Here is a 26,966-nt window from a genome sequence, read left to right as displayed (position 1 = left end):
TTTAATATTTTATTTATTTGACAGAGAGAAATCACAAGTAGGCAGAGAGGCAGGCAGAGAGAGAGGAGGAAGCAGGCTCCCCGCGGAGCAGAGAGCCCGATGTAGGGCTCGAGCCCAGGACCCTGAGATCATGACCTGAGCTGAAGGTAGAGGCTTTAACCCACTGAGCCACCCAGGCGTCCCCCTATCTTCATTTCTTAGCTGAATCCGGAGTTTCTGGTCATGGTGAGGAAGAAACAGTTACTGTCATTTCCCCACCAAACCAAAGGGAAATGAGTAACTCACTCTGGCATCATGGGATGTCTGAAAGGGGATTTCTCTTTTTATCTGTAGGAAATTTGGGCAAGGAAAGTAGGCTACAACTATTCCCCAATCTAGGCAGCTCTGGTAAAATAATATATTCATTTACTATTTCTGTGAACTTTATTAAATACTCACTGTGAGTCAGAAACTGTGGGCTACAGGATGAGAGTCTGTATTTATCGATCACCCCCTGTGTGCCAAGTACTGGAGAAAGTACCTTGCATATATCTAATCTAATGCTCCCAACGCATCCTTACGAGATAGGCTCATTATTATGCACAGGGAGAAACTGAAACATAGAGAGGTCAACAAATAACTTGTCCAAGGTTATATAGCAAGTTAAGAAATGATAGAGCAGGGATTTGAACTTGGAGAGAAGAAGCTGGGAGCCCAAATGCCTAACCACTATGTTTCCCTGTCTCAACAAGATATAATCACATTCCAATTGAAGAGCTTTCATTCAAGTGAAGGAGCTAGAATAGTGAACATATAATTCATATACAGTGTAATCTGAGCTCCATAAAGGTGTGAACAGAGCACCGTGGAAACACAGAGGAAGGAATGAATTAGTTGCCTGGGAGAATCAGTTTTAGCTGTAATCAGCAAAGTACTTAAGACTCTATAAAATTTCTAAAATATGTACAAACCTGGAATGATGAAAATCGGTCTCAGTGAAAGAAAGCTTAAACTCTAAGATGACTAGAGACTATAAACAGACTAGGTAATCAACCTCTAAATGAACAAGAGGCAAACTTCAATTTTTAAGAGTCTATTGTGCCAGGAATTATGTGCTTACTTCTGATTTGTGTGACAGAACCATGCTTCACATTGCCACCGTCAAAGTCACGTTCTTTAAGTTCCAGCTCAAGTTCTACCTCTTGGAGGAGGGTAGTGGCCATGATTCCTTCCTCTTTCTTCATTTTAATCCCCCTTGTACCACCCACTCCAGGTGCCTAGCTCACTGCCCGGCTCAAGACAGTAGCTAAAAAATGTTCATTCTGAGTCTCTGAGAAGTTGATTATTCTATTTGTGGTTAGTCCAAGACCTTATTTTTTTCCTCTCACCTTTCTCTGTTTTCATTTCACATCTCATTTATATTTCTCACAGATCTTACAGGAAGGCAGACTCTAAAAGTCATTGCTTTGAACATTTGAGAAAGAATATATCAAAACAAGAACCCAAGATAAATTCTGGTGGTAACTTTTGAGTTTTCTTCATCAGTCATCAGAGATTATCTTTATTAATTATCCTATGATAATTGATAGCTAATTGATAGCTAAAGGTTAGCTTAGACTTAGTTGAGGGGGGACCCTCAACTGGTCCTGTATTGTTTAAAACCTATCTTGACTTCCTACTCAGGTCTGATTTTGTGAACAGTGTCTGTGGACTGGAGGACATTTTCCTCTAACCCTTGGCATCGCGACTGTCTGTAGAACAAAAGGAAGGAGAAGGAGAAAAGAGAGAAAGAAAGTGGAAATGGATAAATGTGGTGAAAAAGAGTCCATCAGTCCAAGCTCAAAAATTCAAGGAGGAGGTAGGAATGTCCTGCAGAAATTTCCCAGTCATGTTGTATCTCCATCTCTCATGAAACCAACTGAATTGTATCCCAGCAGAGAGTGGATAGAATTTGAGGAAAAATATCAAGCTTCAGTAAATTTCATCCTTTTGAGTCTGAATCCTGGGTATCATTATGTCTGATGGATCACGATGTCCAATCATTAGGTCTGGTGGAGTAGCTGAGAACGGGCTGCTGTTCCCCATACAGTAGACATCCGGTTCCCCCAAGTCTCTGCTCAGTGCTCGGTCACTGCAGAGCTGCTCCAGGAGCACAGACTTTGATGCTGATGTCCTTCAGATGTACTTCCCAAACCTCCAAGAAGCCTCCATTAATTCAGATCTCTCTCTGTGCTTATAATCGACCTCTGCTGCCCAAACATGGTCCTGGACCAGCTGCTGTCATAGATTTTTCTTAGTTTTTCATAAGTTTCTAGTAACTTAATTAATGTCAGACGGGCAAGGTAGGGTCACAGCGTATCTCGGCGTCTCATAATAAGTTGTAAGTTTATTTTTTAAGCATTGTTACGGCATTTACCACAAAGAAAATTATTTTCAGCCTGTGATTTTTTAGAATCCAAATTTGTTAATGTGATTTTGTTTGTGTTCAAAAATATTTCTTATAGCTCTTTAGTGCCAAGATCTTTATTTACAACAGCCCAGATTAGAGTACCAGCTCACAGGCAATTGTGTTGAAAAGATGTTTGCTTGTTTTGAGTGTTATTTTTTAAAAATCAGTGATTCATTAGGAACCTTCAAAGACGTAGTTGGGATTTTAGAATGAAGGCCCAGTTATTTTTTTTATAAATTGAGAAGAAATTCATATAACATGAAATCAACCATTTTAAAGGAAATAGTTCATTAGTATTTAGTACATTCACATGGTTGAGGGACTACCACATCTTTCTACTTCCAAAACATTTTCATCGCCCCAAAAGGAAACTGGGCACACATTAAACACTTCCTTTCCATTCTATTCTATCCTCTCCCCGAATCCTGGCAACTACCATTCTACTTGCTATCTGCATGGATTTACTTATTCTGTATATTCCATGTAAATAGAATCATACAATGTGTAACCTTTTATATCTGGCTTCTTTCACTAAGAAAGTTTTTGAGGTTCATTCACATCATAGCATGCATCAGTGTGCTTCATTCCTTTTAATGGCTGAATAGCATTTCATTGTTTGTGTATACCAGAATGTGTTTATCTCTTTATCTGTTGATGGACATTTGGGTTTTTTCCACCATTTGGCTATTGTAAGTAGTGTTGCTCTGAATATGCCTGCACACGTGTGTGGTTGAGGGTCTCTTTTCTGTTCTTTTGGACATATACCCAGGAAAGGAATTGCTCATATTGGTCATAATTGGTCATAAGGTAATTTCTTTTTGAGGAACTATCAAACTGTTTTCTATAGCAGCTGCACCATTTTAAGTTCCTGTAAGGGCCTACTTAGCCAGAGAGACTCCATCTCGGTTAAACAGCTGTTTTGTTTATGCAGTAAACTTAAATTGACCCTGCCCCCAGGAAAACCAGTATAATATGGTAGGCCAGTTCCTAATAACAGAGCCCAGAATACAAGGACGAGTCAGGCCAGGTGGAGACATCCAATCAGTAAAAAGCACACACACTATCTCCCTAACCACCAAAGAATGTAAACCCCGCCTTTTGGGCGCCAAACTTGGGCGCCAACTCTGACCAGAGTGATAGGCTAGTTCAAACAGTTACTATAGGGTAAACTGTAATTCAACTGGCCACCTGCGTGTGGCCTAAAATGACTATGCAACTTTCTGTGTATGTTACAATCTCATTGGCCACCTGTGTATGGCCAGGCTTAACCACATGGCCTTTGCTCTATAAAAGTTAGTCTGTGAGGCTGGAGGGTGGTCGCTCTCTTTAGAGGTGGCCCTGACCGTTCAGTCGATTCTTGAGCCTGTAAGATTAGGAGTCGTCACTCTCTATGGAGATGGCCCTGGGTGGTCAGTCTGACTTCTAATGCTTGGCATAGAATAAAGCTTTGCATAACTTTCACTTGTCTCAGTCTCATTCCTTTGATAACGGACCTCAACATTCCTACTAGTAGAGTATGAAGGTTCCAATTTCTTCACATCTTCACCAACACTTGCTTTTTTCTTCCTTTTTTTTTTTCCTCGTAGTCACGCTAGTGGGTATGAAATGTTATCTCATTGCGGTTTTTTTTTTTATATTTTATTTATTTATTTGACAGAGAGAGGTCACAAGTAGGCAGAGAGGCAGGCAGAGAGAGAGGGAGAAACAGGCTCCCCACTGAGCAGAGAGCCCGATGCGGGGCTCGATCCCAGGACCCTGAGATCATGACCTGAGCCGAAGGCAGAGACCCAAACCACTGAGCCACCCAGGCTCCCCTCTCATTGCGGTTTTGATTTGCAACACCCTAATGGCTTACGATGATAACCATCTTCTTATGTGCTTGTTGGCTATTGCATATATCCTCTTTTGAGAAATATCTATTGAAGTCCTTTGCTCATCTTTTGTTTAGTTGTTCTTTTGTTATTGAGTTGTAAGAGTTCTTTATATATTCTGAGTACTAGATCCTTATCAGTTATATGATTTGTAAATATTTTCTCCTGTCCTATAAGTCTCTCTTCATTGTCTTGATAATATCCTTTGAGGTAAAAATTTTTAATTTTGAAGAAGTAGAATTTATTTATTTATTTTTTGCTCTTGGTGGCATATCTAAGAATCCTTGCCCAATCTAAGGTCATGAAAACTTATCTCTGTGTTTTCTTCTAAGAGTTTTATGGTTTTAGCTCTTATATTTCAGTTGATTATCCTTTTTGAGTTAATCTTTATAGGTGGTATGAGGTAGGGATTCAGCTTTATTCTTCTGCATATGAATGTCCCAACATAGGGCTTTACTTTTGTGTACATATAAATACTTTTAGAGAATGATGATTACTGAAATGATTAATAAAACTGATAAATTGATAAAAATAAAAGATTAATGAGAGGCATCTGGGTGGTTCAGTCAGTTAAGCATTGACTTGTGATTTTGCTCAGATCGTGATCTCTGGGTTATAAGATCCAGCTCAGCCTCATTGGGCTCCAGGCTCAGCAGGAAGTCTGCTTGAGATTCTGTCTCTCTCCCTCTGCCCCTCCTCTCTCCCTTTCTCCCCCTCTTTCTCTCAATAATAATAATAATAATGAGATTCATGCAGTAGACAGAGACCTAGCAGGCCCGAGCCAATGACTGGTCTTCACCTATAAGTAATAGGCCTTTCCTTGCACTCCTCCCCACCCCTTCTAGCTACAAACAGAACACTTGAGAGAGAGAACCTGCCTTCTCTGAGAGAAGAGAAGACAGCTACACCAGACAAGCCTTTGCAATGATCTGTCAACCTAGTGCCTAGGGCATATATGTCAGAACTTCGGTAATTACTAAACAAAACAATAAACAAACAGAAATTCAAAAAACAAACCTAAACACCAAATGCACTTCTGTGTGGTAGCCTATGATCAGAGTGCTGGATGAAAGGGGAGAAGAGGAAGGAGACTATGTCTGGCCTGTTGCCCCACCTGGACCAGCATGACCCATTTTCTAATGGGTCTAACCCTTTAGGAACTAAGCGATCACCAGGAGTGTGTGTCAGGTGGAGCAAACCCCACCAAATGGATGAAACAGTTGACCTGGGCTCATTTTAGCACCTGTGAGTCACACCACAGAAACTAGAATGAGAGATGTAGAATCCGCCTCCCAAGGATTTTGCTGAGACAGGGGATAACTGTTCTCCTTATGGAAGTAAGTTTCAAGTGACATTTTCTATGAATGTGACAGGGATGGCTGATTGCCCATCAAAACTTTGTATTCTCTCCATGGGACAGCATTATTGCTGAGGACCAGCTGCCCAGCAAAGGGCTATATTTCCCAGCCTCCTTACTTCAAAATGGAGCCACATGACTGGTTGTGAACTGTGGAATGTGAACAGAAGTGCCATGGGTCACTTCCAGGCCATGGCTCTTGAAGCTGGGCATGGTCTCCATGATCTTTTTTTTCCTGCCTCCACTGGATCCCAAAGTTGAGGACAACCCTAGAAGCCACATGATGAAGTTGGCACAATCTCGGTCAGCCTACGTCCCGAATGACTTTGTGGAGCACCCATGTTGGACTGTTACATGAGTGAGAAACAAACTTTTGGAGGGATTAAGCAACTTGGGATTTGGGTGTGTGGGCTACTGAAGCTGAGGATATCCGAGAACAGTGGTTATTCTCAAACTTTGGTACACATCAGAATCACTTGGAGGCTTATTCAAACACAGATTGTTGGCCTCATCTCCAGAGTTTCCGATTCAGTAGGTCTAGATTGGAGCCCAAGAATGTGAATTTCTAACAAGTTAGCAGATAATGCTGATGCTGCTTACCTACCATCCTTGGACGATCGTTACCTAAGATAATACAATAGAACGTAAAGGAGTCATGTGAGGAATGTTTTCCAAAATGGTCTGAGACGTGAGAAAATTAAAACAAACATTAACTTAGCAAGTATTTTGTTCGAGTGTTTTGTGCCAGGCAATATACTAAGTCCTGGAGATGGACAGGTCAGCTCCCTGGGGGACTTCCCTCCGGGACTCCTCCTTACGGAGGAGACATAAATTATTCAGGACAGATAGAGATCAGTGGACTGTAAGATACAGTGAAGGATAAGGATAGGGAAATATGAGACCAAATAATAGAGAACTTCATCTAGTTTGGGGTGGGGGGTTGCAGTGCTCAGAAAAGGCTTCTCTAAGGAAATGTCATTTAAGGTAAAATTTGAATGTCTGTTAAGATAAGGATTTTACTTTATTTTTACTTTTTAAGAAGGAGGGGGTGTTTCAAGAGGAGAGAATGCATGAAAAAATCAAGAATACTGGGATAAGGCCAATATATCTGGAACGGGGAAGCAAGGGGGAGAATGATGAAAAATGAAATTGGAGGGGTGGAGGGGAGCCAGATCATGCATAGGATGGTAAGCAAGGATTTTGACTTTTATTCCAAGAATGGTGTAAAATTATTTGAAGAGAAACTGAGTTTGCATTTAGAAATATTTTTATTACTTTCTCCCCATTTCCTATTTTAATATTTCTTATTAATTTATAAGAGTTTTATAAATTAATAAAATGGTCTTTGGTATTTTGCTTTGTTAATATTTTTCCTTGTTGTTTGCTTTTAATCTTACTTATATTTTTTCCACACCCAGAAATTTTAATTTTGATATACCCAAATTTGCCACTTTTTTTATGTTTCTGGGTTTTATTTCATGCTTAAAAAAACCTCCCCCATCTCAAAATTATCTTTTATATGATGTTCACCACGTCTTTTTTTTTTTTTTTAGTACTTATGTAAAGGGCATAAGATTTGAAAACACAATGAAATATAAGTTTTTACTTATGAAAAAGGCAAAGATCAAAATGTTTGATGGTATACTGTGTTAATGGGGGGTTGACAGGGGTAGACATTACTGTATTTTTAGTGGATATATAAATTCAAATGACAGAACTTGGTAAATTGACTTTGGGGTGTGAGGGCAGTGAACCAGGACCGCTTTATTTTGTCCTGATCAGCCTCCCATTGGACTGCATCTGACCTTCAGCTACCCCCATGGACAATTTATTTTTCAAGCCATTCTTGCAAGGGCAGTTTTGCTCCAGCGGCTGACTCTTGTCGATCTAACACACATGAAACCTTATTCAGATCCTTTTTGTATTAATGATTCCAGATGATACTTTAATTGGTTAATGAAGTCGTAGGTTCTATTAATTTATTAATGAAGCCATAGGTTCTATACATTATTTCAGATACTCACAGGCAATGGTAAAAGGCTGAAAAGAAGAAAGACTCCTCCAGACCTCATTTCTTCCTAATGGGGTAGTAAGGTCCACTCCACCCAGGCAGGGCATATTCCCCCCACTCAAACTGCCCCTCCCACTTTGCCCAACACCATGTCTTTTCTGAAAGGTTGTAAGGCTTTGGCAGCACTTCCTGCATATGTTGAAGCTCTGTGATCAGGTACATCAAGCACTGCAGAAGCTGTTTTCAAGAACTTCCCCAGTACTGACGCCTCACCCTCTCAGTTTATTTCCTTGGAATGAGAAGGGTTTTATGACTTGACATACCTTCTTTAGTACTTTTTGATTCGGGGGAATGGGGCAGGGAAAGGACCTAAACCATCCTGTGCTTTGCTTTGCCAGAAACTTGCTTCTCTCCTTGGCCATCATTTCTTGAGTTAATGGCATGGAGTCAATTTCCCTCTCTTGTTTTACTCATGATCATAAACATTTTTTTTATTAAAAAATCTATTAAAAAATGACTGGGTAAGACAGCATCTGTTAACTGGGTTCATTCAACCTCCTTTATAGACCAGTCAATTCCTCATTTGTAAAATAAAGATGTATCATACACATAAGAGACTAAATAAATATTGTTTTTCCCCCTCTCTTTCTTTCCTTTCTGCCTTCCCATATTTTATATGCTGGATATGGGATAAGTTTTATATTTTATATGCTGGATATGGGATAAGTTTAACTACTTTATATATTACAGATATAGCACATCTATTTAAAATATTACATATATCTTATGTACTAATCTGTTTTATATATGAAGGATAATTTTTGAATCCAATTAACAAATTGACTTATTTGTTAGGTTGGGAGACATAATTTATCAAATTTTATAATGAAGCTTCCGTGGCATGTTTGAAAAATAAACATTGGCTACATCTGAGATTTCATAAATCAAGAGAATGGAGAATCCAAGAAAAATAAAAAGAAATTCCATCTGATGATAACTGAAGCTTGAAATGAAATAAAGTTGAAAGAAATAGAAAAGACAGAGATATCCCAGTAGAACGTTAAATGTATCCTGCTTTCTACCCTGATGCACAGGCAGGGCAGTCTCTGCCAGGACTAGTTAGAAATCTCTCTGGGGAATCTGGCTCTCCAGACTCTTGGCTCTATCTGAAGCAGTGAGCCCTGCTTTTTATTTTACCTCACAGATGCAATCCTAAAGACCTTCAAATGGATATGGGAGTGAAAGCCCTACAAGCACATAAGTTTTGGCACTGCTTTTACTAATTCTACAATTTTCTCTGGTCTATCCGGCTTTTTCCAAGGTCTCAAAATTCCTGTCATTCTCCCTAACCACCACCCCTTCTCCACTTAATTCTACACTAATCCTAGTTTTACTTTGTCTTTTGATCATTGGAGGATGGAATGAGATAGAGAGTAGCTCTCCTAGAGCGGGGTGACAATCACTTTGCCCATACCAATATTCTGATGGTATCGATGTTTACTTCATTTTTCACATGGATGTTGTGATAGGGGCATAAGAATTAAGTCCTATGATTAAAATTATAAGTTTCTTCCAGTCCTGAGATTCAATTATCCTAAGCAGTTGAGAAAAAATAGTGTTTTTTTTTTAACTAAGCGTTGTATGAAAATTTGAATCATAAGGCAACCTAAATAAAATGTATGTTTTCTCAACTTGGATTAACATTGTTTGAAGTATACAAGTGACAGCCGTAGGAATTGAAGGGAACACAGACCCTGGTGGGGAACTTACAGTTCAATGAGAGAGGTAGGAGCATATCTGACACTTTTATCTAAAGCAGAAAGGTTGTGATTATGATAAATTGACCAAGAAAGAACTGTGGGACCACTGGAGAGAATATAACAGTTCAGGTTTCTTGGCTACTCACAACAAAAACTTTAATCAATAAAGTGGATCACTTATTGAGGCAAACTGGATAGTTCTCCGAATTGAGGAGAAAAGGTCTTGGAAAGACAAGAACAGGAAGGCAACTCTTGGGAGCCTAGCGGCCCAAGGTCATGGAGAGTATCTTTAGGATTGCACTACTGAAAGAATTCAAGGCCCAGGAGTTCACAGCAGATTGGCCTTCTGCACTAAGACTCCATTCCGCAATCTCAGCAGAGAGCTGTTTGGCTTGGCTTGGCTCACATGTCCAAGTTCAGTGTTTGCCTGGGTGGTAGCATACAGCTTGGGGGGGGTGGGCAGAGAGGGGTAGAAACTGCACAGAGCATTTGATGGTCCTACTAGGACCATTTGGAAAAGAAGGTTTGTTAGTACTATAAGAAGAAAAAATAGATATGAAAGAGGCAAAAACTACAGATTTCCTTACAGACACCTGCTAAAAGGGCCTGGAGCAGCTTTTGGAAGGGAAGGGACTGATGTTAGGCCTTGATAAATGGATCTAACTTTAAGGTCAAATTGGAGGACCAGAAGGAACAAGGCATTCCAATCAGAGGGGACAACCTGAACAAAAGTTTATACGGAAAAAGGAAGAGCACAAGTACAAATCAGGATCTGGGAGTGAGAAGAAGGCTGATGTGTGGAGCATAGGGACATACAGTGAGTGAAATGGGAAAGACAACTGAGAAGGTACAGAAGGAGTTTTCACTTATCATGCCAGGTGACAAACAGGATTGGATGAGATGATGGATATGAAAAGGTTTTGTAAACTATGAAGTGGTTCAAAGAAAAACTATAAGCATTGTTCATATCTATGAATAGTTTTAATTTAATAAATTCTCTTTTGGAGGCACCTGGGTGGCTCAGCCTATTAAGCATCTGACATAGGTCATGACCTCAGGGTCCTGGGATCAAGCCCTATGTCAGGCTCCTTGCTCAGTGGAGAGTCTTCTTGGGAATTTCTCTCCTTCTCCCTCTACCCCTCTCCCTGCACATGTTCCTTCTCTCTCAAAGAAATAAATCTTAAAAAAAAAATACTCCCAGTAAATCGAGTTTTTTACACAAGCATTCTCTTCTGTGTGTCATCATTTGCAAAATGAGAAATGTAAGTGGAAAACCAGGCTGTAAAATTCTGTAATGGCTAACTTGCGGTGTGCATTACAACACAGTCACGAAGGGATTCAGTTATGCCCATTCAGAATTCATGTTTCTGAAAGACAGCTTTTAAACCAATCAATTCGTTTCCTGGGATAACAGTTGCTATGGGGTCCAGTACTGTGCAATGTACTTTCTCATAGCACTTCATTTGATCCCTATAACATCCTGGTTAGGTTGGAATTATTCTGCCCATTTGGCATATAAAAAACATTGCCATAAAAGTGTGCTCATCGTTCACAGTAAGTAGTAGATCCTGTTGTTACTTTGTCACTTATTTAAAATATTTATTGAATATTTACTCTGGGTCTTTGGGATACACATGTAAACCAAGCAAAGACTCTTGATGGAGCGGACATTGTCATCCGGGAATCAGGTAATATGAAATACGCTTAAAAAAAAAATCAGGGGCGCCTGGGTGGCTCAGTGGGTTAAAGCCTCTGCCTTCGGCTCAGGTCATGATCCCAGGGTCCTGGGATCGAGCCCCACATCAGGCTCTTGGCTCAGCAGGGAGCTTGCTTCCTCCTCTCTCTCTGCCTGCCTCTCTGCCTACTTGTGATCTCTGTCTGTCAAATAAATAAATTAAATCTTAAAAAAAAAATCACATGAGGTAAGTTAGAAAGTCCTAAGTATTATAGGATGAAAAAAGAGAGCAGAGAAAAAGGAGGTTAGGGAGCAAGAAGGGATAGCTTGGAAACTGGATTTTAAATAGGATGGTTTTTTTTTCCCCCATTTTATTTATTTTTTTCAACATAACAGTATTCATTGTTTTTGCACAACACCCAGTGCTCCATGCAAAACGTGCCCTCCCTATTACCCACCACCTGTTCCCCCAACCTCCCACCCCTGACCCTTCAAAACCCTCAGGTTGTTTTTCAGAGTCCATAGTCTCTTATGGTTCGCCTCCCCTCCCCAATGTCCATAGCCCCCTCCCCCTCTCCCAATCCCACCTCCCCCCAGCAACCCCCAGTTTGTTTTGTGAGATTAAGAGTCATTTATGGTTTGTCTCCCTCCCAATCCCATCATTAAATAGGATGGTTTTATCACAATATCCAGAGGTCAAGAAGTTGATTGGTTAAGGAATAATCTAACTTTTACTTCGAGTGTCTAAGTGTCTAAGTCTTCCTCCTTTGTAGGGACAACTAGTAAACTGACAGAATTGGAGGGTCTTTTTCACGAACGGTACCCTACATGTGTGGGAATGTCAAGGAACTAGAGATCCAAGCCCCACTTCGTTATTGCTCTACCACACTGATCTTGAAGATTGCCTGGAATTCCTTCTTTAAGTCAACAACAATAACGTGAGAGGCCATTTGATGAGCTGGAGAAAACTGTTGCCTGGAAGCCGTGAAACCCAGGGTCTAATCCAACCTGCTGTTAATTAAAATTTGACCTTAAGAAGTTTCCTTCTCCACCTGGGCTGATTTCTCCATCTGACAAATGAAAGTGTTGGCATCAAAGGGCAATTCTAGGTCCCACATTTTGTGGCTACAGATTATCTGCTGAAACTTTTCTGGGACATCCCACTTAAAATTGTTTTAGCAGAATGACAGGAGCTCAATGATGGAAATTTGTCTTTTCACATTGCCTAATAAGATTTCAGCATCAGACTTCTCTTTTAATATCACCCAAAAATGTCATTTGGCCTGGATCATGGCCCTGACTTCTTCTGGGTGAGCGTTAGGAGCAGGTGCTCTGCCACAGACGGAGCGGCCTAACAGGACTGCCTGTTCATTTCCAAGGGTAGCTCAAGGTGTTGGAATGACTCTGCAAAGCCCCATATGGCATGGGACCTGGTTACCTTAGCAATCACTTCCCTCCCTATGCATTGTCAATTAACAGGCAATTAAAACTCTCGGCTGCTCCAAGTAATAGTTCCCAGATCGGAGTACCAGAAAATGGGAGGAAGGAGATTTTCATTCTTTTTCTTTCTTTCTCTTATTACATTTTTAAATTTCTAACTTGCCCTTGGTTCTGGGACCTGCCGTATTAAGACTTCCAAGATAGATATACATTTGATCTTTATTATTTATTTGGTTTGTGCATTTATCATATTATATATGTGCTCAAACAATCTTCGATGGTTTCCAACCATTCATGGAAAGAAATCTGAAATCATCCACTTCACTTTCTCTAAACCATCCTTAACATAGTCACTCACTTACTGACCAATAACATCCTCCACACATCATTTCGAACACTCATTATTTGTTTTCCTTCTACCTAAAAGTCTTTTCTGTTTTTTTCTCTAATCAAAATCTACCCATTCTGTAAAGCCCAGCTTAGAGCCGATATCATGATCACTCTTGTTGTCAGTCATGCTTTGGAATATCAGGTGCAACTAGAGTTAGAAAAATTTCATTTCCCAAGTTTTTGGGCTAGTTATCCTGGTCAGTGTTTCTCTCCATAAATAGATTAAGACTCCTGGAGGTCAGAAACCATATTTTATATTTTTCTTTATGTCCTCACACCCTACCTAGAACAGTGGTGCTTGTTACTGGGGACCGCTTTACAGGGAGTTTAGACATTGCTGCTGTAATATGCAATTTGATAAAATTGGACATTCAGATATTTTTAGATGATAAGCTTGGAATCATGCAATCTCAGAACTTTAAAGCATAGAAACCTTTGGGATTAATATATCAAATTCATTTATTTTTAATTTGAAGATGTTATTGGCTTAATTAAGTGATTTTTGAATTGGGCAGCACCCCACCTCCCAAGAAGAGGGCAGTCCCCCTCAGTTCTTCATTTTACAGATGAGTAAACTGAGATTTGGGTGGAGGCAGTGACTTGCCTAAAATTAAACTATAAAATGAAAAGCTTGGATATCATTAAGTCTTCCGACTTGAAGTCCACGCTCTTTCTCCTTGTCCAGCGTCTGGGTACATTCCCCCTACCCCCTGCCACTCCCCAGCTGCGACATGTTTGACAGCTGATGTTCACCTGAATGAGTCTATCCCAGGAACAGAACCGGACTGGCACAGGACATACAAGAGCAGCGTGTCTCTCCATTCCCACCACAAAAGAATGCTGTCATAATGCAAGCGAGAGTCACATTATATAGGTACCATCTTGCCTCTTCGATTTTTGAAAAATTGCAGGTGTCAGCATTAAATGTTATTAGTATCCAGTGACTTGTAAGAAGGCCCCACAAGACCCGTTCCTTTTCTTTTGCACACACTGCTCTGCCTTAAACGGGTATCTTCTGACCACCTTTTAATATTATTTTGAGGAATTCCCATTGTTAAGATTCCACTTTGGGCTGTCAAATAGATGGGTCTTGAGAAGGCTTAGATAAGGTCAAGCCTGGTTTGCAGAGCCTTTTGATGTAGAAATCTCAGAGGGTGAGGCAACACAAAAAGATGGAATTGCAGGATTATGGGGGGGTTCTTGGAGAGGGAGCTTGTGGTAACATGAAAGGGGGGTCCCGGGGATCAAACTGCATGGTTGCAGTTTATCACTGCAGCAGTAGGTAAATGGTCTCTGAGAGCAGGTGGGAAGGGAGGCAGAGGAGTTTAGAATCACTGGGTAGAGATGCACAGCCAGCTTGGTGGTGGAAGTTAAACATCGCTTTTGGGTATCAAGTGTTTAGAAAGGCAGAAAAGAACACAAATTTGAAAGTTGTGTTACTGAAAGGCTGAGTGTGACAGAGGAAGGGAAGATGGAAGAAGAGAACAAAAGAGAAAGGGGATTTTTTTTTTAGACTGTAAAATAAGCAGGTGTCTATGTTAGACACTTCCATATACTTTCATTAAAGAGAAGGCGGGAAAAAGTGTAAGTGCTGGAGACAGAAAGGACATTAAGGGGCTCCCACGGGTTGCTCCGGTGTGCGTGTTTGTCACTGTGACACAGAAGCCTCACAGTGTGTCTCCCTGTCTCTGGTGATGACTGCAGCTGTTCTACCCCCGCAGAAAACACATCCTACAAAACTGATATCATAACTACACCGGCAGTGAACATTCAAAGACTGCGTATAAATCACTCAGCAAAGCCAAAGTAAACAAATCCTAAGTATCTCAAGGGCAAAATTTGTCGTAAATATTCCAAATGACCTCGTGCCTCTGTTTCATCCTCTGTAATGGGGATAGTAATAGTTTTATTCTGGGGTTAATACAATGATAATTTCAGGGATAATAATATTACCAAAATAATAAGATTGTTATGAGGAATACATAAGTTGATGCCTGGCTCATGGTGCTAAACACATGTTTGTCAAATAAATGAAGAATGAAAGATCGGACGAGAATGTAGAGAACATGGGCCAAACCATTTCTTTTAAGAGGAACAATTGGAGGGGCGCCTGAGTGGCTCAGTGGGTTAAGCCGCTGCCTTTGGCTCAGGTCATGATCTCAGGGTCCTGGGATCGAGACCCGCATGGGGCTCTCTGCTCAGCAGCGAGCCTGCTTCCCTCTCTCTCTCTCTGCCTGCCTCTCTGTCTACTTGTGATCTCTCTCTGTCAAATAAATAAATAAAATCTTTAAAAAAAAAAGAGGAACAACTGGAGGGCAAGGATTCCCCTGGAATCATCACAGTTGATTAAACTGGTAGCAGAGGGAGTAGAAATAAAGACTCTTGATTTCCAATCCATAGGACTTTTTAATAAGAAAGACATAAGAGGCACCAATACAGGATAGATTTGACAAATCCTAACTTTAATATTTAGCCAGATTATGAGCTCTTAGAGGTCTGTGTCTTGTCAATCTGTGCATTTGCAGTGATAATCTGGATGTCTCATTTACAGTAGCATTGTATAAATGTTCACTTAAACCCTGGGAAATCTGATGAATTAATTCACATTGGAAGCACTCAAAGCTCACCGAGGCTTAGAGCTGATAAAGCAAGAGTACATACCGTTTAGGTACCGCGATACTAGTCCCTTTCAAGCCTTGCATGCAAAATTCATGCCCAGTGTATAACACACACTAAGTCTCAGCGAACGCTGGCTACTCTTCTGGGAACTTGCTTCATAGGCCAAAATATGATGCTATCACTTGACCGCTAGCACAGAGGCATGGCCAGGTCTGATCCTCTTTCCTTTACAGGAGCTGGCAGAGTGCAGTTTTGGGGAAATGCCTAACATGGCAGAAGAGGGTTGCAAGTAGGTGATAAGCCATTGTCTGATGTCAGTCAGTGTTCCATTTAATGGTAACTGATTACCTCAATATTAAGGAAAAGTAATTAAGGAAAAGTTCCGCAGGATTTCTCAACCCATATCGTCCTCTCCCCTCCTTTAAAGGTTTATGATGTTTGTTTCCTGTCAGCACTATTTTTATTTAATTGGATCCTGTTGGGGATTTTCCTGTTTATTTTTCTTCCTGTTTCTCAAAACAGGAATTAAAAGATAAAGATGAACAATTATAAAGCACTTTGTCATGAGCTTTACAAAACTATTATTAAGGCTTTCAAGGTCTCCCTCCTTGGCAACCCGTCATCATACAACATGGAGTGGGTAAATGTGAGGAACTGGAAAAGGTCCTGAGGCTTGGGGCTGCCCCAGAAACTTGCTCTTGTCTGGTCTGCATCCTTGACCGCCACTGTTTCCTCCACAGGAAGCATTTGCCTCTTGATTCTGGCCTTCAGCCCTTTGGCATGTTTCTCATCCAACCTCTTGGGTCACGGACTTCCACTTTCCGCTGTGTGGTCTTGGGCAATGTTTCTTACCCTCGCTGAGCCTCAGTATCCTGTCGTGCCTGTAGGAAGCATTCTATGGTGAGGGATGGAGGAGAAAGAGGGGAATGGGAGGAACAATGGCCATAGGATAGACAAGAGCTCAGCCCCAGTGGTGGTTACAGCATCGCAGCCAGACAGACGGTAAGGGAAACTGGCTCCTCCACTAGGAAGGTCTCAGGGAAGCGATTTAACTTAGGCCCATTCTTTTGGTTGTTGTTCTGTTTTTATTTAAATTCCAGTTAGTTAACACACAGTATAATATTAGTTTCAAGGGCAGGATTTAGCGATTCAACACTTACATACAACACCCAGTGCCCGCCCCAACAACTGAAGCCCATTCCTTATCATATCAATATCTCACATGCATTTCCCTCTCTGATTCAACCTTGTAGATTTGCACCTTACTCATTCTAAGACCCCAACTCTAAATGCTAATTGCTGAATTTTCCACTCCACTGAGCTTTACAGTTATTAATTCTTCTGTCTTTTTGCTTGCCTTCATATCTTCTTCACCCACTTTACTCAGCTTAGTTTCCATAGTCCCTTATTTTAATTGTCTCTTTACCATTATCTTCCATTTCCTTCTCCTATCTCCCTTCATCACATTTGCCTGGCAAGACCTCCAAGCTGGCTAAATCAATACCCCACCCACACAGTGACTACACACGTGCAGCTGATTTTAGCTGGAAAATAACAATCACGCAGGCTGTCCTGTATCCCTCTAAATTCATGATGATGCATTTCAAAAGGGCTTATGTTGAAGCCAGGAAGTACTGTTAAGTTTCCCTCGTCCATCTAATCTATTTATTTGTATTTTATATTCTCTCCTAATTCTCTAAACTTCCAAGACCTCTTTTGCCATCATCTCTCTCAGTTGGTGACCTTACTTCTTACTTCACTGGGAGAAGAAAACTTTGGAAAAAAAAGAAACTTCCATATGTTCCTACTACTATGTCTACCACTTCACCGAATTTCTGTCCCCATATGGTTCACTCTCCTCCAGTTACTGAGGGCGAACCTTCTCTCTTCCCATCTGAGGCCAACTTTCAGACTCGTGCTCTAGATCCCATCATTTCTCACCTACATAGGGACACCCGTCTGGTATTTTTCCTTTCTCTCTCCCACATTATCAGTTTTTCCCTTTCTCCTGGATCGCTCACAGAAGTACACAAGAATGCTTCAATACTCTCATCTTTTTTAAAACAATTTTTTAAAGATTTTATTTATATATTTGACAGAGAGAGAGAGACACAGTGAGAGAAGGAACACAAACAGGGTGAGTGGGAGAGGGAGAAGCAGGCTTCCTGTGGAGCAGAGAGCCCAATACAGGGCTCCATCCCAGGATCCTGGGATTATGATCTGAGCTGAAGGCAGATGCTTCATGACTGAGCCACCCAGGTGCTCCTCAATACTCTCATCGTAGAAGCAAGCAAAGAAACAAATAGAACAAATTTCTCTTGACCTCTATCTACTACTCCATTTCCCTATTCATTTTTATAGCTGAATTTTCCAAAGAGTTTTTCATATAAGCTGTCTTTGATTTCTCTTTCCTTATTTTCTCTCTGGTACTCACCATGCTTGGACTTTGTTCCCACCATCTCACTGAGAAGGAAGGAAGGAAGGAAGGAAGGAAGAAGGAAGGAAGAAGGGAGGTAGTTCTGAACTCCATGTTGTAAATCCAGTGTCTCATGTGGATTGGAGTATCAGGCACTATTGACCCACTTAATCATTGCCTCCTCCTTCAACATCTTTCACGTGGCTTCTGCAATACCATTCGCTTTTCTTTCTCTTCCTATCTCACAGGACGTTCCTGTTTAGCATCCTTTACGGTTTCTCCTCATCTCCCTAACCTCTATATACTGGATTGTTCAGGGGATTCCTCCTATCCCTCACTGCTCTCTTCTGTATTAATAATCACTTCCATGGTGATAGCCTTCAGGTTCAAGGCTTTAAGTACCATCTAGGTACTGACAATCCTCAAATATATATCTTCAACAGAGCTTCCTACATGAACTCATGCAGTCAAGTGCTTATCCAGTGTCCACTCGGATGCTAAAAATCACCTTAGGTTAATGTGTCTTAAACTGAACCCAGATCCCGTCACCTGACTGACCTGCTTCTCTTTCAGTTTTCTCCTTCATCGTATACAGAATTGCTATCTTTCTAGTTGCCGAGGTCAAAATCATCATTACATGTCCCCTCCCTCTCATTTCTCAGTTCTAATCAACTAGTATATTTTGTCAGTTTCAGCATCGAAATAAATCTCAAATTTGGCAGTCTTCTTGCTACTCCCCATTTTCCTCTCAACACAGTAGGCATGAGAGATTATGTCTCTTCTAGTCTTAAAACCTTTGGATGTCTTTCCCTCTCACTCAGAGTAGGAGCCTAAGTCCTCAGTAGTGGTTTTCAAAGCCCCAGGCCCCACTAGGTCTGACTGCTCGCCCTCCTGTTCATCCTCTCCTGGAGCTCTTTCTCTCCTTCTCTGGTAGAGCCTTGCTACCTTCTTAGCTATTTCTTGAGCACACAAGGCACATTGCAGCCTGTTTTTGCACTTACTGTTTTTTTTGCCAATAATGCTGTTACCACATAACTTCATGGCTTGTTCTCACAACTCCCTCAGAATTCAACTCAAATACACACTTCTGCACAAGGCCTTCTCTGTTCATGCTACATAAAATAGTCATGTGTGTATACTCATCTGCCACCCCACCACCCCCAAAACCCTCACCCTTAACCCTGATTTGTTTTTCCTAGACACTCACCAGGGTCTGCTGTACAATACATTCCCTTGTTCATTTACCTTTTTTGGTCTTCTCAGCTTATTTGGCTCACTGTTGTATCTTCATGATCTAAAATAGGGCCAAGAATGCAGCAGCATTCAGTATACATTTAATGAACGAATGAATAGAGCTAATATGAGTGTTAAGTTAATTCATATGTGTATACAGGAATCAATGTTCTGTCTAAGCATTTCCCAGCTTTTTCTGGAACCGCCCTCCCCAGTCTGTGGAAATGCTGGGAGCAGCCATGTTGTGCAGTGCAGTTCTGACCCCCTGCCTACTGCTGATGAGATGGGACGCTGTGGGCCACTGTTTCCTCCTGGGGAATTTGGTGCAGGCAGTGTGGGAACTGGGCTGTTTCTCGACACTGTAATACATCTTTCCATAGCTGCTGCTGGTCTTGTTTCCAGACAGCAGGATCAGATGCAGAGCTTTCTATCAAAAAAGGAGAATAAAATGATGCTCAGAGAGCAACAGAGATGACAGAGGGTAAGAGAATCCAGCGGTGCCCTAGTTCCCCTCACCAGTTGTTCCTCAGATCCAAACCGACCCCTGCCCTTCCTGCTTCATTAAGGAGAACCACAGCTCAATGTCTGCCACTGTGATAGGTGGTTAATAAATATTAACGAATGTGAATCACGAGAGGAGGAGAATCGTCATCTGCATCTGTTGAATCTCAAAATTTCCACAATAAATCAACCAAGTGAAGTTGCAAAAATCAATGTTTTATGAACACTCAGCATCTTATCCAGTGTGACAGAGAAGAGATTCTGTTCTTTTTTTTGGAAGGTGGAATGATAATGCAAAGATGATTGGCACCACAACAGGAAACTGGAGTTCTGGTCCAGCTGTGCACCTGGGCTGTGATCATCTGTTTTCTCATCTGTAAAACAAAGGGCTGGATTAGGTGGCCCGTAGTCTACTTACTAGGTCTCAGTTTTAGAAGTTTGAGTCCTTAATGATATGGAGGCATGTTCTTTTCCTATTGATAAATACCTCATACATTTTAACCATCTGTCCTTTTTTTGTGACTGCAATGTATCTGAACCCTTCATTTGTGGGGGAAATTTTCCACCTTGTAAATCTTGGAAGGAGATGGCACTTGTCTTCCAATATAGACATTGAAAAACCCAACTATTCACTTCCATATTTCTTTTACTTTTTAAATTTTTTTGAAGGATTTTATTTATTTATTAGAGAAAGTGAGAGAGAGAGAGAGAGTGAGTACACAAAGCAGTGGAGAGGGGTGGAGGGAGAGGGCGAAGCAGGATCCACCCTGAGAGGGAGCCTGATGTAGGGCTTGATGCTACGACCATGAGATCATGACCTGAGCCGAAGGCAGATGCTTAATCAACTGAGCCACCCAGGCACCCCTTCCTATTTCTTTTATGCCGAGCACCAGGTTACATGGGGGCCATGAGACCCCACCACCCAGACTAAAGCAGGAGCTTATGACTAAGTGGGTTCAGGTGCAGCCAAGAATCCATTCCAGAGGCAGGTGGTGGCAACAGCTGCTGCACTTCCGGTATTAACCACTGTGATGTCCTCTGTCAAGGATACAGAGGAGCTGGCTTGGCTTCCAGCTTTCATGGAGGGACAGTGGAGTCCTCAGAGTCCTCATGGCTGTGATCCTGGCTGGTCCTCAGGTCCCACTTCCCCTCTGGCTTCTTTAGGCTTCCTGTGATTCTATAAGCTCATTTCAATGAGCTCTTCTGAATTGAAGTCACAGGGCACAGGTCACAGGTCACAAGTGGTATTCTTTCTCCACCGTGAACTTCAGCAAGTCAGAACCCTGATTGAAAAACCAAATTAAACAAAGGCAGAAGAACCCTAAACCCACTTCCCCAGTGCAGTTGAGATGATGAAACAAATGTGGTCAAAGTCTCCCTATGACTCCTGACTGTCACTTTCACAGGAAGAATGTATGTGTTTCACATTAATAACAGAACCAGAGAGGACCTAAAAGATCATTCAATCCAGGTGTCTCATTTTTTTCTGAAGGGACCAATAACTTGTATAGAATCACACAGTGAGGTCCAGAGTTGGGACTCATTTCTCTCTGACACCAAGAAACCAGGATTTCCTTACTGTCCACATTGCCTCTAGTTGGGTCGAACTTTATTTTCCTTACATTTTTTCCCATTTGAGTCTCTTTTGGCACCTACAAATCCAGGATTTTTCCTGTGTCCTACTGCATGTCCAGTAGTCCTATCTCTAAGTGACATTTTCCCAGGTAATATTTAACCTTCCATTTTCAAAAGAAAGCCAGTTTCCCTATGGCAAGCCTCAAGGATGCTAGGAGGTGAATGAGGTCTCATAGTTGCTCCTGCATCAAGGGCTCCTCCTTCCTCAGCGTTCATTGCTAGCTTGGCCTCAGTACTATCATTTCGTAAATCCGGAGGAGATCTGCAAAATGTGAGCCCTTTGAAAAACACAAAGTCATCAGAATTCTTTAAATGTGTCTAGAAGTATGCTCCTTGACTGCTTATTTCCCTCAGAAATGCCAACTCTGCCTGTTCTTCTGAGGGAAAGGGGAAAAAACATCCTTCATGAAAGCCAGCCAGTGAAATTATCACCCGGGAAGCCAAGAGGAGACAGACCTCAGTGTTAGATCTCGGCCTGTCCAGGCAGGCGGGGTATGATTCCTTCCAGCTATTTAGACTCTGTCCCTCCTCTACAAAGTTGTCTTTGATCAGCCCAGCCCAATTTAAACTGTGTTCATTAACCAATCTGCTTTTAAGTACCCAATTAGCATTGAACTCTGAGTTGCATCGCATTAAAAATGACAAAAACATTGATACTTTTATACCTTTGAGTGGGTAGTGTATCAGAGTGGTTTTTCTCTAAGAGTTCTGTGAGGCAGGCTGGGTAGGATCACCCTCCTTTTAATGTTCCACTCATTAACTCAACAAATAGATTTTCAGTGCTGAGTACGTGCCACACGCTCTTGGCACTGGGGTACAGAAAAAAACTGAGAAGCTTCCTGCCCACGACAGCTTATACATGGTCCAAGTGGTAACTTTTATGTGATGTGTATTTCGGCACAACTTAAGAATGTTTAAGCGAATATTCATATACTCTGTAAAAGCTGAAATGCTATAGGGAGACAGTACGTGTATACACAAATTGTACGTGATAATTATAGATGGTGATGGGCCGTTAGGAAAGAAACAAGGCATATGATGGATAGTAACTAGGAGTGACATGGGATGGAGTGGGATAAACTTCCCTATGGGGCTCTAGGAAGGCTCCTCTGAGGAGGTGACTTAAAAGAGAAGAAGTGGTCAGTTATGTGAAGGATACACTCTTCCAGACAGAGTAAACTATATGTTCGAGGCCACTGAGGCAAGAAAGAGCTTGATGCACTGAGGGAATGTGGACAGTGTGCCTGGAGCATAATGAGTGAGGGGCATCGAGGAAGTGTGGACAAGGAAGCCCAAAGATGGCAGAGGACTAGCCACAAGGCTAGAGGACTAGTTCACAAGGCCAGGGGCGCCATTTTTCTATTTAGTCCATTGTTTGCAGGGTATTACTGGCCTGAGCTAGCTAGATGGGAAATTCCATGGCTTACTTTTCTTCTCCTTTCCTTCATCATGACTAGAGTAGACTCTGACATAGCCCTCTGACATAGCCCAGTGATTTGGCTGCAGAATTGGGGATATGAGTGCAGAGCTCATTGAATGTAAGGTGGCGTCAGGAAAGTTGAATAACTTCTACCGGCTCCTTTATTCCAGTCTTCCCAGCAAGCTAATACACTCATCACTGCAGACTTTCCTGGATTGCAAATTGCCCAGGGTACTTTTCATCATGTACAGTCTTTTCTGGTGTCAGGGCAGGACAGTTTAACAGTTTCCGATCTTATTCTCAGGCAAGGGCTGATGTCAATACACACATACAGGCAGTTGAAAAGCATTAGAATTTATTTCACACCCAGTTGAGAAAATTTCTCAGAAATATTTTACTGTTATTACTGTCTGTATCATTCAAGAATGAAATTTCCTTAGTAATGAGTAACATTCACTTAAATGTTGCAGATGCAAACAGGTGGTCTGAAGACAACAGAAACTAGTGGCTCAGCCGGGTGAGCAAAACTGAAACTCTTGTTTTATTCTGTTAGCGCTTACCTATGGTAGTCCTGATATTTGGTTGATCTATTCCATAAGTTTTCAACTTTGTCTGATATTTATATATGTATGTATATATGTATTTATAGAAATAAAAATAATATTCAATAAACTGCACAAATATGAAGTGGATAATTTGGTGGCCAATGGACGCAGGAAAAAAATGTTCCACGTCACTCGGCATCAGGGAAATACAAATCAAAACCACAAGGAGATACCACCTCACACCAGTCAGAATGGCTAAAATTAACAAGACAGGGAACAACAACTGTTGGTGAGGATGTGGGGAAAGGGGAACCTCCCACACTATTAGTAGGAATTCAAGCTGGTGCAGCCACTCTGAAAAATAGTATGAAGGTTCCTGAAGAAGAGCTACCCTAAAACCCAGAGTTTATACTACTAGGTATTTACCCCGAAGATATAAATATAGTGAAAGAAGGAGCAACTCATCTCAATGTTCATAGCAGCAATGTCCAAAATAGCCAAACTGGAAGATGCCGAGATGTCCTTCAGCAGATGAATGGAAAAAGAAGTTGTGGTTCATATATACAATAGAATATTACTCAGCCATCAAAAAGGACGAATACTTACCATTTGCATTGACATGGATGAAACTGAGGGTATTATGTTAAGTGAAATAAGTCAAGCAGAGAAACACAATTGTCACATAATTTCACTCATATGTGGAACATAAGGAATAGCGCAGAAGACCATAGGGAAATGGATGGAAAACCAAATGAGAAAAAAATCAGAGAGGGAGACAAGAGTCTCAGGAGAGACTCTTGGTTCCAGGAATCAAACTGAGGGTTGTGGAAGGGAGGGGTGTGGGGGCATGTGTTAACTGGGTGATGGGCATTAAGGAGGGTATATGATCTGATGAGCAGTGGGTGTTATATGCAACTAATGAATCATTAAACACTACATCAAAAACTAGTGACGTAGTATGTGTTAGTTAATTGAATTTAAATAAAAATATATAAAAAATAAAGTGGATAATTTGGTAAGTTTGGACATGTGTATACACCTATGAAACTATCACCATAATCAAGCAAATGAACATTCCTTACCTCCTAAATTATCTTCATGCTCCTTTGTGATTCATCCTCTCTTGCCCCACCCTGTTCCCCATATCCATCCATAGGCAACTGCTGATCTGCTTTCTTTCTACAGATTAGGTTACATTTTCTAGAATTGCATTTTATGTAAATGGAATCTCATAGTATGTACTCTTTCCTGTCTGGCTTATTTCTCGGAGTGTATTTTGAGATTCATTCATGTTTTGCATGTATCAATAATTCATTCTTTTTTTAATAGCTTACTAATAATCTATAGTATGGGGTGCCTGCGTGGCTAAGTGGGTTGGACCTCTACCTTTGGCTCAGGTCATGATCTCAGAGTCTTGGGATCGAGCCCCGCATCAGGCTCTCTGCTCAGTGGGGAGCCTGCTTACCCCGCTCTCTTTGCCTGCCTACTTGTGCTCTCTTTCTCTGTTAAATAAATAAGCAAAATCTTTTAAAAAAATAATCTGTTGTATGGATAACTCAATTTTGGTCTAATACAAATAAAGTTGTGAGCAGTTGTATACAAATCTTTGTATGGACATATGTTTTCAATAATTTGGTGTAAGTATCTTGAAGTGAAACAGCAAGGTCAGAAGGCAGAAGTATGTTTATTGCATCTTGGTTTCCAAATTTGTTATATCATTTTACATTCTTACAGCAGTAGGTGAAAGTTATTACACTGTATCTTTTTTTTAAAGATTTTATTTATTTATTTGACAGGCAGAGATAACAAGTAGGCAGAGAGGCAGGTAGAGAGAGAGAGAGGAGGAAGGAGGCTCCCCGCTGAGCAGAGAGCCCGATGCGGGGCTCGATCCCAGGACCCTGAGATCATGACCTGGGCCGAAGGCAGAGGCCTAACCCACTGAGCCACCCAGGTACCCCAGTAGTTTTAATTTTTTGAAAGTAAGCTATTTTAACAGGTGTCTAGTAATATTACTATGGGTTTAATTTGCATTTCCCTCATAACTAATGATGCTGAACTCTTTTTGTGTGCTTATTTGCCATTCATATAGGTTCTTCAATGAAATATCTATTTAATAATTTGCCCATTGAAAAATATTAGGTTGTTTACTTTAAAAAAATTTTTTTTAAGATTTTATTTATTTATTTGACAGACAGAGATCACAAGTAGGCAGAGAGGCGGGCAGAGAGAGAGGAAGGGAAGCAGGCTCCCCACTGAGCAGAGAGCAGAGAGCCAGATGCCGGGCTTGATCCCAGGACCCTGAGATCATGACCTGAGCTGAAGGCAGAGGCTTTAACCCACTGAGCCACCCAGGCGCCCCCTTTTTTTTTTAAGTTTTAAGAGTTCTTTAATCTGCATACAAATTGACAGATATGTGATTTGCAGTATTTTTATCTTTTTGTCTCTGGTTTGTCTCTTTATTTCTGAACATCTTTTAAAAAGTACAATTTTTAAATTTTGATAAGGTGACTTTATTAAAAAAACCTTACAGATCCTCTACATTGTACTATAGCTAAGAAATCTTTGCCTCATTCAAGGTCAGAAAGATTTTATTCTATGTTTTTCTCTGGAAGTTTTTTAGTTTTAAGTTTTACATTTAGGTCTGATTCATTTTGAGTTCATTTTTGTATATGTTGTGAGGTACGGATCAAAGTTCACTTTTTTTTTTTTCGCCTATGGGTATTCCATTTTCCTGTACTACTTTCTCCTTCGAGTTACCTTTTCCTCTATGTAAAAAATCAATTACTATATATGTGTGTGAGGTATGAAAAAAATGCCACTCTATTTATCTATCTTTGTGCTACCACTATACAGTCTTGATTCTTGTAACTATGATACATTTTGAAGTCAGGTAGTATGAGTTCTCCAACTTTACTCTTTCTCAAAGTTTTGGCTATTCAAGTCCTTTGCATTTTCATGTGAGTCTGCTTGTCAATTAAAAAAAAATTCTTACTGGGACATTAATTGAAATTGCTTGTAACTGACAGATCAATTTGGGAAGAATTAACAACAGTATTAAGATCTCTAGTCCATGGGGCACCTGGGTGGCTCAGTGGGTTAAAGCCTCTGCCGTCGGCTCGGGTCATGATCCTGGGGTTTTGGGATCGAGCCCCACATTGGGCTCTCTGCTCAGCGGGGAGCCTGCTTCCTCCTCTCTCTCTCTGCCTGCTTCTCTGCCTACTTGTGATCTCTGTCTGTCAAATAAATAAATAATATCTTAAAAAAAAAAAGATCTCTAGTCCATGAACATAGGATAGAACTACATTGATTTATGTCTCCTTTTATTTCTCTTAGCTATACTTTGTACTTTTCAGGGTATATATTTTGGACATCTTTTATTACATATATCCTTAACTATTTCATAAATATTAATGCTATTGCATGTGATATTATTTCTTTAAATTTCAATTTCCTATTTTTTATATCTAGCATGTTGAAGTGTACTTTATTTTTATGTTATGATCTTGTAGCTTGAAACCCTGAAAAACTATGTATTTTCTGTAGATTCCCTTTATCAGATTGAGGAAGATCCCTTCTCTCTTTGTTCAGAATTTTTATCAGGGTTGGATGTTGTATGTTTTTGTGTATCTATTAAGATGATCACATTTTAAAAAAATCTATTATTC

This window comes from Meles meles, chromosome 4, assembly GCF_922984935.1.
Source record: "Meles meles chromosome 4, mMelMel3.1 paternal haplotype, whole genome shotgun sequence".
Taxonomy (NCBI): Eukaryota; Metazoa; Chordata; class Mammalia; order Carnivora; family Mustelidae; genus Meles; species Meles meles.
The sequence above is the reverse complement of the archived record's forward strand: the minus strand, read 5'-3'. Positions refer to the sequence as shown.